The sequence below is a fragment of the Perognathus longimembris genome, chromosome 8 (assembly GCF_023159225.1).
Source record: "Perognathus longimembris pacificus isolate PPM17 chromosome 8, ASM2315922v1, whole genome shotgun sequence".
Classification (NCBI taxonomy): domain Eukaryota; kingdom Metazoa; phylum Chordata; class Mammalia; order Rodentia; family Heteromyidae; genus Perognathus; species Perognathus longimembris.
This window is the reverse complement of record NC_063168.1, coordinates 34,471,950-34,491,170: the sequence shown is the minus strand read 5'-3', so window position 1 is coordinate 34,491,170 and position 19,221 is coordinate 34,471,950. Positions and strand designations below refer to the sequence as shown.

The window sequence follows — 19,221 nt, the reverse complement described above, 5'->3', positions numbered from 1 at the left end:
ACTTTACCTAGCTCATAATATTCACACTTGCATGTTCAGGAGTTAAATGTACTAATGCCTCCAACTCACTTTGATTTACAACAAAAGCGAAGCTAAATACATCATAAAGCAAACAAAATACTAACAAGGCTTGTATGGTGTGGCTCAAGCCTATTACCCTAGCTACTTGGAAGGCCAAGATCAGGGGAATCAGTCTGATGTCACTGCAGGCATAAAATTCCTGCGACTCCACCTCAACCAAGGCTGGACACAGTGGCACAAGCCTGTTGTCCTAGGTATCAGGAAAGCATTATGGCTTGGTGCAGTGGCAAGAGTGTGTCATCCTCAAAAATATGAGGAAGCACAAGTAGGAGAACCCCAGCTCGGGCCAGCCTGGGTATAAAGTAAAACTTCACCTTGAAAATCAGTGGTGCAAAAAGGGTCTGAGGTATGGCTCAAATGGTAAATCATCAGCCTAGTACAAGGCCCTGACTTTAATTCCCAGTTCAAGGAAGGGCAGAAAAAAAACAGAAGGAAAGAAGGCAGGGAAGGGGGAAAAATGGGAGGGAGAGATGGAGAAAGGGAGAAAGGAAAGAAAAGAGGGAAGAGGACAGGAGGGGGGAGGGAAGAGGAGAGAGAGAAGGAGAATTAGACTGAAGATAACATTACAATCCCAGTTGTTATGAGAATTAATGAAAATAACATAAAATGCTTTGTATAGCTAATGTATGCCACTTAGATTTCTCCATTTTCCTTTAGACTCCCACAGATTTCAAATTAGAAGAGTATACACACAGTACTTGTGAACATGACAGGAACATGCACTTATAAGTCTATAATACTATATATGTGGTCTCTACTTTTAGATGTCAAAGAAATGGCCAGGCACATCCATTACAAGATATGACTTAATATATGCATATGCTATGTATGTACACTCTAGTTCTTTTCAATAAGCAAGTGACAAGCAGGGCACTAGAGACTTTTGAAGACAGGATCATTCAGAAACGTTAAGTGAATTAGGGCTGGGAATATGGCCTAGTGGCAAGAGTGTTTGCCTCACATACATGAAGCCCTGGGTTTGATTCCCCAGAACCACATATATAGAAAACAGCCAGAAGTGGCACTCTGGCTCAAGTGTGTTGTTAGTGTTCTACCACTTGAGCCACAGCGCTACTTATGGCTTTTTCTGAGTAGTTTATTGGAGAGAAGAGTCTCACAGACTTTCCTGCCCTGGTTGGCTTTGAACTGCCATCAGATCTCAACCTTCTGTGTAGCTATGATTACAGGCATGAGCCTCTAGCACGCTGCCAGAACTACCTTTTTGAAGAAACTTCAAACTCCTCTGTACTTTTTTGGCAGTTCTGGACTTTGAAGTCATGGTCTCACACTTGCTGAGCAGGTGGCTAGCCACTTAAGCTACTCCTCCAGCCCCATTTTGCTTTTTTTTTTTTTTTTAAAGACAGGATCTAACTTTATGCCTAGGCTGATCTGGACTGCAATCCTCCTATTTGTGCTTCCCTTTGTTGATAGATTGTCAGGTGCAAACCACTGTGCCCAGGCCTTGGTTGAAATGTACTCTCACCAACTTTCATGCCCAGGATGGCCTCTAACCATGATCACTTGATCTTTGCCTCTCAAGTAGCTGGGATTACAGGCCTGAGCCACTGTGCCTGACTCTTCTATACATTTTAATGTCCTTTTGTTTCCTCTATTGAGGCAAACTTTTATAGGTGATGTGATCAAGAGTGCAACATATCCTGCCATTCTCTGATTACAAAGTAGGGCAGAACGAGAGGTTGCCAAGGGAACCCAGATAGCTACATGTAACATGAAATTAAGTGGAATGTCTTCAATACCTGAGACTTGCTAAAGGGTTTTTCCTTGCTAATAATCCTCTGCAGGCTCCCTGCTCAGGAATGCCAGCAGGTTGGAAAGAACTAATCACACAGCAAGGGCTAGACAGCTGAATCCCAAAGAAGTCAGTATTGCTCAATTATTCAATTTTTACCACATGCTAATAATGCCTTGGACCTGCTTCTGCCAAGAAAAAGAGGTATATTTCTCCCTTTCAGGTCACCAAGATAATCTTAATAAATGTTCTGTTCCTTTATCAGTGGGAAAAAAAATGTTCTCTAAAGTGAGCAATTAAATTCTTCCTCCAAATAGAACCAAGAGGCATTAAAATTGCACAGTTTAATCAAATTTGATAGCAGAGGAAGTATGTCATCTCCTGAAAATTCTAGAACCACAAAATTTAATCTGGACTCTGTCTTTACTTGAAAAATGTAGGCAAGTTCTAAGTGGGGCAGTTGAAAAACTGCTTGCTAAAATGTACTCTGGTAACACTAAGAAACACAGACACAGGCACAGGCACACAGACAGACACACAGACAGACAGACAGACAGACAGACACACAGACACACACACACACACACACACACACTATAGACAAGAAGGTCTCTTGAATTTAGGATTTTTTTTTTTCAGTCCTGGCACTTGAACTCAGGGCCTGGTCACTGTCCCTGAGCTTCTATGTGTTCAAGGTTAGTGCTCTACCACTTGATGCACAGCACTACTTCTGGCTTTTCTGAGTAGTTTATTAAGATAAGAGTCTCACAGACTTTTCTGCTTAGGCTGGTTTCAAACCATGATCCTCAGATCTCAGCCTCCTGAGTAGCTAGGATGACAGTTGTGAGCCACCAGTGCCAGTTTTTGTTTGTTTGTTTTTGTTTTGCCAGTTCTAAGGCTATGAAACTCACGGCGTGGGCACTAGCCCTGAGCATCTTTTTGCTCAAGGCTAGCACTCTACCACTTGAGCCACAGCACCACTTCTGGCTTTTTTGTTTATGTGGTACTAGGCAATCCAACCCAGGGCTTCCTGAGTGCTAGGCAAGCACTCTACTACTACATCACATTCTTAGCCCCAGCACCCAGCTTTGAATTTAGAATTCCAAGCTGAAATAGATAATCATCTACCATCCTGGGTGCCAGTGGCTCATGCCTGTAATCCTAGCTACTCAGGGGCTGAGATCTGAAGATGGCAGTTCAAAGCCAGCTCAGGCAGGAAAGTCCATGAGACTCTTACCTGTAATTAACCACCAGAAAACCACAAGTGGCACTATGGCTCAAGTGGTAGAGTGCTAGCCTTGAGCTGAAGAGCTCAGGGAAAGAGCCCAGGCCCAGAGTCTCCCCAATATGCAGGTGTTAGACTTAAAATACAAAGAGATAGAACAAAGTAAACAAGCCTTAAGATACCAAAATACAGTAAAAAGAGGACACAGAATGAGTGGAAAGTGTGTGAGAATAGTAATAATAATAACAACAGCAATAATATAGCAGAGGGGACCATTGTTCCACTTGAACTCAGCTCTACTTCAGGATGGTTAATTAGAGATAAGAGACTCACAGACTTTCCTGACAGGGCCTTTGAACCCTACTCTCCAGATCTCATCCTCCATAGTAGGTAGAATTACAGGCACGAGCCCCTGGTGCTCAGCGTATTTTTCTTATTTTTATTTCTTATCTAGCCCTTAGAGTCAACTGTATCTGTACTCCCTGATAAAAGAAATGAAATACTTAGCCAAAGGCAGACTCTGTCTCTAAAATATGGTGTCATCTTTGTCAAGTAGTATACTTCTCAGGGTCTTCATTTTTCAACTATAAGAAGAAAAGACTTAACACTTCCTTATATTGGGGTACCATCTGTGTGGTAAGATCTATTGAGAATGAAATTAAAGACCTATTTCTGTCTATTCAGTGACCCCATGAACTAAGAGGAAGGGAAAAAAAACAAGTAAAATGAAAAAGTGATAGTAACATTAATGAAAATAAAGGAGTAATGATTGCTGTGACAAGGCTACACTTGGGAACACAGGAAAAAGGAGTAACAATCTGAACTTTGAGGATCAATTACTCAGAAATAACTGTATAAGGAAAACAGTTTTAAAGGCTATGTTTTAAAAGACCATATAATTAGCATGCTAATTACAAATTTAGTTTTATCTGCTCATTAAAAGATATCCCCAAGGATCATTTCAAGAATGAAGCATATTGACCTAGTTTAAGTTACTACATTTATTTGCACATAATAAAGCTCTTCTTGTTTTAAAATATTAAGCTCCTCTTGTTTTAAAATATTCTAAATTTTTTTCATCAACTCAAAGACCACATTTACCCAATTCTTTTCATGTAAATCTCATTTCCCAACCCATTAGCTAATTTTAGAGGTGTTGTAGTAACAGAATGAATACTCTTTAAACTGTAAAATGTACACACAATCTCCCATGGATAATGATCCTATTTTTTAAAGAAAAGGTTTCCTCCAAATTAACACATTTTATTGCAATGTAAAATACATGTGAATTACATATGTGTGTATGTGTGTGTGTGTGTGTGTGTGTGTGTGTGTGCAGTACAAAGGTCTGAACTCAGAGCCTTGATCTAACATTTCAGCCTTGCTCCAACCCAAAAAATAGGTCATAGTTCCAGCTATTACTATTTGAGTCTTTGTAAATCTATTAAAGCATATACTAAAAACTTGCAAGTCTTTCCAATACAAATGAAATCTATAACTGTGTTAAGATTTAGTGTGCCTGTCACACTTTTTCTTTACAAGGAGCTCCCTACCCAGTATCAGAACCAGGACAGTAGGACACTGAGTATCCTAGAAAAGCCTGGGATTTCAAAACAGGAAAAATTGAGTTCAAGTTCTTTCCTATTTGAAAAGTTGTTTAGGGCAAACTAAGTGCATTTTGGTGCTTGTTTCTCTCATCTATAAAATAGGAGAACAAGGTTTTTCATATAATTGGAGGCTAAAGTAAGATGTCTACTAACAATGTTTTTTGTTTGTTTGGTTGGTTTTGCGCCAGTCCTGGGACTTGGACTCTGGGCCTGAGCACTGTCCCTGGCTTCTTTTTGCTCAAGGCTAGCACTCTACCACTTGAGCCCCAGCGTCACTTCTGGCCTTTTCTATATATGTGGTGCTGAGGAATTGAACCCAGAGCTTCATGTATGCAAGGCAAGCACTCTACCAATAGGCCATATTCCCAGCCCACAATGTTGTTTTTATACATCTCTTTAACAATGAAAATTAAAGCAAGCTGTTTCATTAAGTAAAAAAGGATATTTCTTTATGCCTGTCTTACCAAACTTTCAGTTCTAGTTTGAAAAGTTTAAGGAAGGCAGTATTTACTAAATGTTTAAGAACAGAATAGGATCTGTAGTGACTCAGTGAATGCAGGTTAACAGATGTATAAAATGAGAAGGCAAATAAATGACCAAAGTACCTCCAACCACACTCCAAACAATCAAGTGCAATAAGACACTGAGAAAAAACAATGGCAGAGGCAACTGGACTGTCCAGCTTAAATCCTGTCAGTATCTTTACTAGGGTTCTCTGATATAATATTTGAAAAGTGAAGGAAGGAAAAGAACAATAGAAAAGAAAGAAAAAATTAAGAAGACAAAGAGAGAAAGTGGGAGAGAAGAAAAAAAACAACACAGATTCCTAAGAATAATACGGTGGAGGCCTATCTCAAAGTAAGGTCTAGTGTCAGAACTTTGATTGTTTGGGAAATTTTAAGCAAAATTCTGGAGAATTAAAATGTGAAGATCTACTCATTTATCACCATGAATTTTCTACACTATAATATAAAAACAGAAAATAAAATAACTGAAAAAAGTTAAAAGGTCTAGGCTCATGAGATATCAAAAATATTAAATACTTTTATGTCTAACTGGTAATAATTTTTTTCTACCATTCTCTTCCTGCTAGCACTACTCCATTATTTAATCTTAAAATGTATAAACATTTTCAAGGTCACAAATCAGGATAAATTCTATTCACTTCCGGAAAGAATAGAATTCTACTATAAATATTTTCCCACGTTTTCTCTTCAACTGCTCCCACAATTAATTTGTAAGATAAAAACTAGAGTTGACCTCACGGATGAAAGTAACCATTCACTGTAAGAAGCTACAGTTAGATAGGGAGAGTATTTTGTGAGGTTCTATTGCACAACAGGGCAAATACAGTTAACAATAATGTACTCAATATGTCAAAATAGCCAGGAGAGGATTTTAAATGTTAATAAATAAATGTTTGAGACAACAGACATCCTAATTACCCTGAATTAATCATTATAAAAAACACCAGTGTCCCATAAAAAGGTGTCAAACAAAAACAAACTGAAAAAAAAATAAAATGCAAAATAAAACTGAGTGATTCATGTTCACTATAATTTTATAATATATAAGTTTATAAACAAATAACTAAGAAAACTAGACTAGTAGATTTCTATTAGGGTTGTTACAGTACAAAAAAGTATTTCTAACTTCTCAAATAAAAGAAACAAAATGGTATACTTCAGTCTTGGTTATTGGTTTCATGCAGGAAGTGAGAGGATGCAATTACAACAAAAATTTAAATCAAATAAATACAAAAATGATAGAGTGAAAGTAAAGAAATATATTTGGGCATACTGGAATTTCTTGGTAAAGAGAGATGATCAAGAAGGTTGTTGTAGCTCATACCACTCATAGTAATCCCAGTTACTTGGAAGGCGGAGAGCTGAAGGACCACATTCATGGTAATCTAGGTGAAAAGCTATCAGGATCCCCCAACTCAACCAGCACGGTAAATGATGTGGTATGACCCAAGATACATAGCAGGCATAGGAAGAAGGACCAAAATTAAAAGGGCAGAAATACAAGATCCTATCCAAACAAAACTAAAACAGGCTGGGCCCCAGTGACTCAGGCTGAGATCTGAGGATCTAAGTCTGAAGGCTGCTCGGGCAGGAAAGCCCATGAAAGTTCAGGAAAGACTTTTATCTCAAATTAACCACCCAAAAGCTGAAAGTAAATGTGTGGCTCAAGTGGTAGAACACTAGCCTTGACCCTGAGTTCAAGCCCCAGGACCAGCTCCCCTCCCCCCAAAAACACCAAAAAAGAGCTTTTTAAAAAATTATCTTTAAATAGTTGTACAGATGAGTTACCACTCAACAAAGTCGTTTATGGATACAATTCATCTTGATCACCCTCACATCATTCTCCCTTACCCCTCCCAAATCACCCTTTTCTCAATTTTCTTAATTTTGTAGGATATGCATTGAATTTTATGATTAATTCTCCCCTCCTTCCTCCCTATCTTCATTCATGGCTCAAGTGCATGGTCCTAAGCTCAACATACACACCCTGAGAAAGAGAGAAGTGGGGGGAGCACACTCAAGTATGTACTTTTGCTAATCTTCTGTAACAAAAACAGAGATTTGTTCAAAGTACATAAAATCCAAGAGGATGGAGACAGGAAACCACTTGTACTGATCTGTATTAACACCAGTGAAGAAAAGTAGATTCTGTTTTATGTAAAGGGGAAGATGTGTACAAGTAACTTGGAATACTTGACACAGTAATTTTTTTTTTTTTTTTTTTTGGCCAGTCCTAGGCCGTGAATTCAGGGCCTGAGCACTGTCCCTGGCTTCTTTTTTGCTCAAGGCTAGCACTCTGCCACTTGAGCCACAGCGCCACTTCTGGCCATTTTCTGTATATGTGGTGCTGGGGAATCAAACCCAGGGCCTCATGTATAGGAGGCAAGCACTCTTGCCACTAGGCCATATCCCCAGCCAGACACAGTAATTTTTTAAAAGAAGGAGCAGCTAAGTATGCAATTGACCACAGCTTTTTAGCTGATAACCCTAGACTAGAAGTATTTTACTGATTCTTCCTTTCTTAAAAAGGAGTACTAATAATAGTATTTCTCTTCTTTTGTTTTGTGCTGGTCCTAGGGCTTGAACTCCTAGGGCCTGGAGCTGTCCTGGAGCTTTTTTGTTTGAGGCTAGTATTCTACCAAGTGAGCCACAACTGCATTTTCCTCTTTTCAGTAGTTAATTGGAGATAAGAATCTCATGGACTTCCAGCCAGGATTGGCTTGAAATGCAGTCCTCAGATCTCAACCTCCTGAGTAACTAGGATTAAAGGCAGGAACCACTGGCACTCAGTTTCTTTCTTTCTTTTTTTTTTTTGTTGTTGTGTAAGTCAGGTTCTCACTAGCCCAGGAGGGCCTCAGATTTGTGATCTTCCTGCGTAAGCTTCCACAGTATAGGTGTGTGGCCCTAAGCCCAGCCTAGAACTATTTCTTAATGAAAGAGCTCTCTGACACGTCATCATTAAGTTGTTCATGTCTTACTTCAGACTTCGGACTAGCACTTACCAGCAGCCCCTACTGGGACATTTGGACACATCTGATATGAGGATATGGTTGGAAATATTAACATAGATACACAACCTGTCCTCATATGACATACATGTCATTGTCCTGAGACCAAAGGAAAATCAAAAGTAGCTATCAGATAAATGACTGGGAATGTTTATATTTACAAGGCTTGTGCCAAAAAGTATCTGACTCAAAAGCCCTTTTACAACAATTCTAGACATCCATTCATAAAACTTGAGCCCTAATGTGGTAAGAAAATGGTTTAAAAAAAAGAAATTAAAAATTAAATATATATACACATATATATCACTTATGTTTTACTTCCACAGAACTATAATCACAAAATAAACCAGTGATTTATCATCACTCTTGTTAAAATAATACCAGAGCACCAGTTCTGCTATTTTTTTTTTTTTTGGGCCACTCCTGGGCCTTGAACTCAGGGCCTGAGCACTGTCCCTGGCTTCTTTTTTGCTCTGCCACTTGAGCCACAGCGCCACTTCTGGCCATTTTCTGTTATATGTGGTGCTGAGGAATCGAACCCAGGGCCTCATGTATATGAGGCAAGCACTCTTGCCACTAGGCCATATTCCCAGCCCCTAGTTCTGCTATTTTTAAAACAAAGGATGCTTGTCCTAACTTTGGTGATATCACACCATTTGGAAAAAGAGAGTATCAATGAAGGTATTACCCAAAACCCAGGTTAAATATCTCTCCTATAAACAAAGCAATACAATAACCTTCATTTCATTTTCAGTATGGGGATTGTACTCAGGGCCTAATACTTGCTAGGAAAGGCACTCTACACTTAGGTCATGTACCCAACCCCGTTTTGCATTGGCTATTTTCAATAACTGTATGTCGACACCAAGCTAACCTGGTCTATGATTTTCCTACTTATACTTCTCCATGTCATAAGGGATGGTTGGTGTGTGCCACTGTGTTCATTCACTGTGTCCTATAGCTGGGATAATGGCAGAAACCACCACACCTAACCACTGGTTAAGATGGAGTTTCTCAAATTTCTTTTTATGTGGGCTGTTCTTCAGTCATGGTCCCACGATATCTACCTCTCAAGCACGTAGAATGACATAGGCTTGAGCCCTAGTCCAGGCCCACTTTTAAAATCTTACCAAATCACAATGTAGGGAGTACTGTATGCCATAATAATAATTACAAGCATACACTTCAGAGTTGATAAGTTTTCAGTTCAAATCCTACCTCCCCTACTTATCAGCAATGTGACAGTGAGTTTCAATTTCATCCTCTGTAAATAAGGATAAACACCATCTATGGTTAAATGAGGTAACCTCTGCCATGCAAATATTCAATAAATGGTGGTGGCTTGTTTTCCTTAGAAAGGGAGTTTATCAGTTTATGTATCAGGTTATATTTAAAAGAAAACATAAGCAGTGATATCACATATCTGCATAACATGTATATATATATATACAAACACATATTTCTTATCATTAGTATAAATGACTTTTCAGAATAACCATAAGTTAGTCAGTTAGAATTACTATGTTTTGGGGTTTTTTTTTGGCCAGTCCTGGGCCTTGGACTCAGGGCCTGAGTACCATCCCTGGCTTCTTCCCGCTCAAGGCTAGCACTCTGCCACCTGAGCCACAGCACCCCTTCTGGCCATGTTCCATATATGTGGTGCTGGGGAATCGAACCGAGAGCTTCATGTGCAGGAGGCAAGCACTCTTGCCACTAGGCCATATTCTCAGCCAGAATTACTATGTTTATAGTAGTGATATGGAGGAAAAAAGACAACAGAGATGACTTCTCTAAGTGATGTGAAAAATGACAATCTGAAATAGGAAGAGCCCAAATAGAAGTTCCATGTTTCAAAATTTAGTCTTCTAGGACACAGTCCTAAAAATTAATGGACAAACAACAGGTATCTCCACAAGCTGGTAAATATGCTAATATGTTACATTTAATGGAGAAACAATTTTAAAGGAAAAGGATTAGCTTTCTCTCTCTCATTTTTTTTTTGGCCAGGCCTGGGGCTTGAACTCAGGGCCTGAGCGCTGTCCCTGGCTTCTTTTTTTTGCTCAAGGCTAGCACTCTACCACTTGACCCAGAGAGCCACTTCCAACTTTTTCTGTATATGTGGTGCTGAGGAATCGAACCCATGGCTTCATGAATGCTAGGCAAGCACTCTACCACTAGGCCACATTCCCAGCCCCTAGCTTTCTCTTGGTTTCTTTTTAACTCTATAATTTCTGACATTAAAATTAAAGGATGCGGGCTGGGGATATGGCCTAGTGGCAAGAGTGCTCGCCTCATATACAAGAAGCCCTGGGTTCGATTCCCCAGCACCACATATACAGAAAATGGACAGAAGTGGCGCTGTGGCTCAAGTGGCAGAGTGCTAGCCTTGAGCAAAAGGAAGCCAGGGACAGTGCTCAGCCCCTGAGTCCAAGGCCCAGGACTGGCTAATTAATTAATTAACTAATTAATTAATTAAATTAAATTAAATTAAATTAAAGGATGCCAAATGTGATAATTCAGAAGAATAAGACCATTAAAACAAGAAAATTGAATTATATAACTCGAGGGTAGAGGTGGGAGTGAGAAAATAGGGGAGAATGATGGAAGGGGTGACTTTGATCAAGAAGTATTTATACCATAACCTGACTTATGGAACTATAACCTCCTGTACAACTACTTAATAAAATTTTTATTATCACTCATGATCACTTCATATGCTTAGTGCACCCTGCCTCCTGATAGATGAGCTACAACAAGATCCTTTTTGTTTTGTTGCTGTTGGTGGTGGTGGTTTGAATTCAGGGCCTGGCTGATGTCCCGGAGCTCTTTTGCTCAAAGATAGCACTCTACCATTTTGAGCCCCAGTGCTATTTCCAGTTTTCTGATGGCTAATTAGAGATAAGAGTCTCACAGACTTTCATGCCTGCACTGGCTTCAAACTGTGATCCTTAGATCTCAGCCTCCTGAGTATTACAGGTCATTACAGGTGTGAGCCACTGGCACCTGGCCACAACCATCTCTTCCTTACTCTTCCCTCCGCCTATTCTAGCTGAGTTCAAACCAAGAAAAAGGAAAAGGTGGAAAGTAAAATCATAAAGCCGGGTGTCAGTAACTCATGCCTGTAATCCTAGCTACTCAAGAGGCTGAGATCTGAGAATCAGGGTTCAAAGCCAGCCCAGGCAGTTAAGTTCATGGGACTCATCCCCAATTAACCACCAGAAAACTGGAAATGTCGCTATGGTTCAAAGTGGTAGAGCACTATCTGAAAAGCTCAGGCAGAGTGCCAAGGCCCAGAGTTCAAGCCCCATGACCAACAACAACAACAACAAAACGTAATCATAGATACCTGTAAGTATTTAAATATATGTCTGAATACCCTGTCAACTGCACTCATGGACCTTAGATATATTATATTGTTATGGTGGCCTTTAGAATTTGCATTGCTTTGAGCCCTGTTTGTCCACAGCCTCTCACTGGCAGGAACATTATTCATTCCTCCTTGCCACATGCCACAGTGACCTCAGCAATTGAGTTCTTGTTTCTCATATAGAGGTCCCTATGCCTGCTTCCTGACAAGTTATTAGTCCTATTTGGTTCCTTCATAGCTGGACTTCTGACTGCTCATCCTACCTAGTAACAACAGTTAATCTTGATAGTCAACTTGATTGAGAATGCTTAGCCCATGAGGACTTTTCTAGGAATAGCTAACTAAGTTAATCCTAAATTAGATGCACCCTGAATATAAATGGTACTATTTCACATGCTGGGGAGTCCAAATGGAATAAAAGGCAGCAAATGAGAAAGCAGAACACAGGCTTGTCTGCTCAGTCTTGTACTGTCTCCCTCTCTCCCTCTCTCCTTTCTTCTCTTTCTTCCTCCCTCCTGACCACCAGATGTGAGCTATTCTATTCTGCCATTCCTTTCTTGTCATAATTTATTTAGTTTATGAGACCATGAACTAAAATAAACATTTCATACCTTAAGTTGTTTAGCTTAGCTATTATGTCACAGTAACCAAAAAGCTAATTAATATTTAAAAATTGCCAGACTAAACTTGACTATGTATTTCTTTTTTTTTTTCTTTTTTCCTTTTTGCCAGTCCTGGGGCTTGAATTCAGGGCCTGGCTTCTTTTTGCTCAAGGCTAGCACTCTGCCACTTGAGCCACAGTACCACTTCTATATATGTGGGAAATTGAACACAGGGCTTCATGTATACGAGGGAAGCATTCTTGCCACTAGGCCATATTCCCAGCCCCTTGACTATGTAGTTCTTAAGCCTGATAAGCTGGAAAAAATTGGAAAAGTTTAGAGAGATAGGCTAGAAACACCTAGAATAATCTAAGCAGAGTTCAATGGGTGATTCTGGTAGAAGCTCAGAAGACCAGAATGCCTTAGGAATGTTGTGTGAAGGCAGGCTCATGAGATTCCAGGTAGGATCAAAGACTACTGGGAACTGAACCAGAAGCCATTCATATTGCATTATAGCAGAGTACCTATCTACATTTTGCCTATATCCTCAGACTTTGTAGGAAGCTGAATTTAAAGATTATGGACTAATTTTGTGGAGGAAATTTCAAGGCAGCCTAGTATTCAGGCATAAATTTTGCTGGCCTCTTTTAGCAGGCCAGGTTTATAGCAAGAATTAGGAGCAAGAGCTAAGTCCCAGCGGTTCACAACTATATTCCAAGCTACTTAGGTATGGCGTAAGTAGTAGAATGACAGCTATGAGGAGGAATGGGGAAAGGGAAAGCATAAGGCTCCAGTTCTAGCCTCAGTGTCAGCACTGAAAAAAGAAAAAGAAAGCTACACAGAATTTATTTGTTTTGTTTTGTTTTTTTGCCACTCCTGGGGCTTGAACTCCAGGCCTGAACACTGTCCCTGGCTTCTTTTTGGTCAAGGCTAGCACTCTACCACTTGAGCTACAGTGCCATTTCTGGCTTTTTCTATATATGTGGTGCTGAGGAATCGAACCCAGGGCTTCATGTATACGAGGCAGGCACTCTACCACTAGGCCATATTCCCAGCCCCCGCTACACAGAATTTATACTTGTATTTTTAGATACTTCTCTAAGGTCATGTGTAACTTGCAATATTTAGTGCAAAGCCTAGAGCTGTAACGTATAACAATGAAAGGGGAAAGTTTTGATTAGACAATAAAACGCCAAGCATATCATATTGTCTATTGAGCAGTAGTGTTTCATACAACCAAAGTAACATCGAAGGAACAGTATAATCTATTTAAAGTCAATAGCTAGGAAAAATGTCTCCCCAAGTCACGAGCTAATAACGAAACTGATAATACAATATTGCCCTCTACTGGATTCAACTTGTAAGGCTAAGCCTAAAAGTACTAGTAAGACTATATATAGCATTTAACTTTTGTGTGTGTATACCATTACTGGGACTTGAATTCAGGGCCTTGCACTTTTGCTCTGCCTTTTCACCCATGACTGGTATCCCGCTATCTGAGTCACACCTCCACTCTGGCTTTACGCTGGTTAATTATAGGTAAGACTCTCTGAGATTTGTCTGCTCCAGCTGGCTTCAACTCTCAATCTGAAGATCTCAGCCTCCTGAGTAGCTACAGGCATTAGCCACATCAGGGCCTTGCACTTTGGCTCTGTTTTTTCACCCATGGCTGGCATTCTACTACTTGAGTCACACCTCCACTCTGGCTTTATGCTCGTTAATAGGTAAGACTCTCTGGGATTTGTCTGCCCCAGCTGGCTTCAAATCTCAATCTGCAGATCTCAGCCTCCAGAGTAGCTATACGCATGAGCCAACAGCACCCAGCTCCTTATAATTCTTTTAATAAATATATGTCAAATGTCTTAGCTAAAATCTAGGCGCCAACAGGACACTTCTGGGTAATCAAAGAGTAACACCATTTGCTTGCCTTTTCTAGCTTCAAGAGGCATCTGAGTTTAAGGCACCACTGATCTTCAGGATAATTCCACAATTCTGGAGAGTCTAGCCAGTCTCATACAATCCAACCAATAATCTTCAGGTCCTGTCCATGTTTCCTGCCACTCTCTGGAAGTTACCATGAGAAAGAAACCTGGTCAAAGGACTTGCTAAAATCTAGTCATGTCAGTGGCTATGTAGAACACATCCCACGTTCTACCAGTTTGGCTAGCCTATATAAGGAAATAACTATGCAGACAATTTGCTCTTAGCAAACCTATATTGCAATCAATTCCTCCTTATGATCAGTATCCACAGTTCTCTCCTCTAATTCCTCATCAAGAATTTTGTCAGGGAGGCTGAAGGAAAGGATTGAATCTGAAAGTTATAAAAACATGAGATGGGGCTGGGAATATGAATTAGTGGTAGAGTGCTTGCTTAGCATGCAGTACCTCAGTACCACATGCACAGAAAAAGCCAGAGTGGCACTGTGGCTCAAGTGGTAGAGCACTAGCATAGAGGTTCAGGAACAACCCAGGCCCTGAGTTCAAGCCCCAGAACTGGCAAAAAAAAAAAAAAAAGATATAAAGAAGCCACAGAGGCGCTAGGAATATGGCCTAATGGTAGAGTGCTTGCCTTGTATACATGAAGCCCCGGGTTCTATTCCTCAGCACCACATAAACAGAAAGCCAGAAGTGGCACTGTGGCTCAAGTGGTAGAGTGCTAGCCATGAGCAAAAAGAAGCCAGGGACAACCAAAATCGAGAGACAAAAGAACAAAAAGACAAACCATTCAAAAAAGCAACACTTAGAAAACATTTGGTGTAAACCAACTGCACAACTCTTGAAGGGAGAGGGGAAGGGGAAGGGGGAGGGGGGAAATGAGGGAGGAGGTAACAAGTAGAACAAGAAATGTACTCACTGCCTTTCATATGAACCTGTAACCCCTCTGCCCTCTGTATCACACTTTGACAATAAAGAAAAAAATGTATTGTTTAAAAAAAAAAAAAAGCCAGGGACAACGCTCAGGCCCTGAGTTCAAGCCCCAGGACTGGCAAACAAACAACAACAAAAAAAAAAGCCACAGAATTGGGCAAGTTCATCTATGAAAAACATAGAGGGAAAAAAGAATCTTGCCAGGATCAAGACCACCAGATAGCAGTTAACAAAGATAACTTTATTCACCTTTTGTCTTTTTTTTTTTTTTTTGGCCAGTCCTGGGCCTTGGACTCAGGGCCTGAGCACTGTCCCTGGCTTCTTCCCGCTCAAGGCTAGAACTCTGCCACTTGAGCCACAGCGCCGCTTCTGGCCATTTTCTGTATATGTGGTGCTGGGGAATCGAACCTAGGGCCTCGTGTATTCGAGGCAGGCACTCTTGCCACTAGGCTATATCCCCAGCCCCTTTATTCACCTTTTGAAAAGTAGAATTGTCCTTGTCTGCCTCTAGTCACCAAGGAAATCTGTTAGCTAAGCCTGCAAAGATTATGGGGAATTGCAAGTTCTTCCTGAGTCTATCTTAGAAGGTAATTCACCCACAACTGCAAACCTGAACCTATTTGAAAAGGCTTCACCATGTGAACTTTTCATTTTCCCTTACCAATGACCATGTTTACCCTTTCAGAATGAAGATCACCCCTCCTTGAGAGAAGGGACAGAGTGAAGTAGGATTTTTCAGAATTGTTTTTCTATACTATCCATCAGCTGGACACCATCAGTTCAACATACATTTCTACCTCCTTTTTCATCTTTCTCTCACTCTAAACATAACTTTTTTTTTTTTTTGGCCAGTCTTGGGCCTTGGACTCAGGGCCTGAGCACCATTCTTCTCGCTCAAGGCTAGCACTCTGCCACCTGAGCCACAACGCCCCTTCTGGCCGTTTTCCATATATGTGGTGCTGGGGAATCGAACCGAGAGCTTCATGTGTAGGAGGCAAGTGCTCTTGCCACTAGGCCATACTCCCAGCCCCTAAACACAACTTTTCCCTTAGCAATTTTTGCAAGATTTTAATCAGTTGTTTTCACTTTCTGGTTGCTATTCTAAGAGACCTAACCCTTCTTTCACGTGTGTTAATTTAACTCTACCTTTCTTGTATTTCTTTTGAAGTTGATCTCAAGTTGGCAAACAATCAACTGTTCGATTTGAGCAACCTAAGGGTTTATCAGGATAGTAATACTACTTCTGACACTTTCCAAAATAAAAAGTAAAAGCCAGGCACCAGAGGCTCACGCCTGTAATCCTAGCTACTCAAGAGGCTGAGATCTGAGGTTTGAGGTTCAAGGCCCAGGCAGAAAAAGTCTCCCTGAGATGCTTATCTCCAATAAGCTACTCAAAAAAAAAAAAAAAAAAAAAAAAAAAACCAGCTAGAAGTGGAGCTGTGGCTCAAGTGGTAGAGCACTAGTCTTGAGCACAATGAGGCCCAGGGGCAGTGCCCAGGCCCTGAGTTCAAGCCCCAGGACAAGCAAAAAATAATAAAAAGAAAACAAAATAAAAAGTACATACATAAATATATGTAAACACAGAAAGAGAAGGATCTGCTATTTATTCTTTCTTCTACAAGTAACTCTACCACTGACATATATCCTCAGCCCTTCTTCTTTTTTTTTTTTTTTTCTGGCCAGTCCTGGGGCTTGGACTCAGGGCCTGAGCACTGTCCCTGGCTTCTTTTTGCTCAAGGCTAGCACTCTGCCACTTGAGCCACAGTGCCCCCTCTGGCCATTTTCTGTATATGTGGTGCTGGGGAATTGAACCCAGGGCCTCATGTATAGGAGGCAAGCACTCTTGCCACTAGGCCATATCCCCAGCCCACCTTCTTCTTTTTTAATAGACAGGGTGTCACTATTTAGCCATGACTAGTCACACACAAACCTACTGCCTCAGCCTCTAGATGCTTAGAAGAAGGCATATATCCCATTTTTTCCCCCTGTATTTCCTTTTGTTGAGGTAATTTGGTTTGGGTTAAAGTCTGAATTACACTTTCACTAAACTTTCTAATCCTTGTGAAAACTCTTGCCCTGATTTCTATGCTATTTTTCTTTGACCGCCTTTTCTTCAGACTGTTTGAAATCCAAAGTCTACCAGGAGTCTACAAAATTGTGGACACAGATTTAGAAGATCACCATTTATGAATAAAATATTTTATATCTAGTTTTTAAATAGTCTACAAAAGAAACCCAACAACCAGAAGCAACACAGGATCTCAGGAAACGAAAAAGAGCAAAAAAAGAAGAGCCTGTAGCCTCCATGGAGCCGGAAAATCTCCGGGGAACCCCTCCCTCACCCACCAACCCTGGCCTGAACAGGGCCAGGCTGGGAAAGGGGACCAGCAAACCAACTGCCGAAAAGTCAGGCCAGAGGCGCAGAGTCCAGATGGCAGGAGCTCCATGGACCCCAGAACTGAGTGCAGACCGACAGAGACACCAGAGCTGTGGGACCTAACGGCCGGGATCGGACGTCGGCAGCAAGGGAACCACGTGGCGCAAACGGGGAGAGCCGGGGACGCCACGCCACCACCAAACGACTGATCACCGAACCCCAGCACCACAGCGGGACGCTCACACAACCTGGGACCAGTAAGTTCCCCATTACCCCCCCCCCCCCCCATGGGAGACCAGCTCTAGCGGAGACCCAAGGCCTGCAAGGAGGCTAGAGCTCCCTCCCTCCCACTCCCTACCCCAAGGGAACAAAGGAGCCAGCCACAAGTCAGGCAGCAAGGGGCCCCTGCAGTATCTGGGAGGACACAGGAGACAGCAGGGGCGGAACAGCCCCCAGACAGCAGAGGAGCTGAGCCGGCTGCACCCGCCCCCTCCGCAACAGGGGCCCAGGGACCTGTGGGCATAGGAAGCCCCACCTAAGGCGCCTGGTACTCCCGGACTTTTTGAACAGCAGACACAGGTTCACTGAGCCGGAACACACGCCCCACCTCGCAGCTGAGGCACAGAGTCTGTGGGCACCAACCTGCGCCCAGACACTTGGCCCAGCTAGGGCTTGCGCATAGACACCCCCCCACAGCGGACTCGCGAGAGGGCACAAGTGCCACCCCCCCCCCCCCGGGCAGCTCGGGGCAGCACGCCCTGGAGGAAGCACTGGAGTGCACATGCACAGCCACCCCCACCCCCCCCCCCCCCCCGCCAGCGTGGGAAAGCTTGCTAGCTCTCCAGCAAGAGGATCTCCTGCCCGAACCTCCTCAGGAGCTTCGCACAGGCGGGCGGGGCCCCGAGCAGCGGCACCCGCTCTGGTGGCCGCACTTCACACAGGTAGGCAGGGCGCATCTCTGCACAAGTGGGTGGGCCAACCCTCAACAAACCGGACCGGAGCAAAACCCAAACTCAAACCCAGAGCCAGGACACAAACTAGTCTCCCACTGACGGACCAGCTTGAACCAGCACAAAGCCAAACCAGGGAAGCCACCCACAGATCTCCAGATGCACAAATCACAAAGAAATATAACGAGTTTCGTCAAAGGGCAAACCAACTTGCCAGCTCCAAAAAGCAGCATGACTGAAGAGGAGATGGAGAATAAAAAATCAAATGAGGCCATATTAACAGAAATGATGGAAAGGGTCAGAAACAAAATCAGAAAACAATTCCAGGAGTTCAGAGTAGAAGTCTCGAAGGACATCCAGGAAGCCAAGAAAGAAATGGAAGCAAAACTAGATACAGTGCAAACCTCCATCAAAGAAGACCTTCACACCCTGAGAAGTGAAATGCATGAAAAAATAGATTTAAATACGACTCTTTAAAGGAAAAAATTTCCACGATCAGAGATGATCTGGCAACCATAAATAGCTCTCTGATATCCATAAATTCCGCAATTGAATCCACAGCACAAAGAATTGACCATATTGAATCCAGAATCTCTCTCTTGGACGATGACGCAGCCGACAAGAACCAGAAAATTACCACACTCCAAGAAACGGTAAAGCTCCATGGCAGACTAATCCAGGAGCTAGTGGACAAAGACAAGAGATATAATCTGCGCATAATTGGAATAGAAGAAGGAGCCGAATACCAGAGCAGAGGGCTTCAAAATATTCTCAATAAAGTGATTGCAGAAAACTTCCCCAATCTCACAAGGGACCCCATCCAGGTAACTGAAGCCTATAGGACACGTGGCAGACCA

At 41.9% G+C, this 19,221-nt stretch overlaps 1 protein-coding gene across 5 annotated transcripts in view; it reads right to left on the bottom strand.

Annotated features, from left to right (window-relative positions):
- The window catches only part of Pus10 (pseudouridine synthase 10), an 80,708-nt gene that overhangs the window by 41,237 nt on the left and 20,250 nt on the right, over nt 1-19,221 (bottom strand). The window lies entirely within an intron of this gene.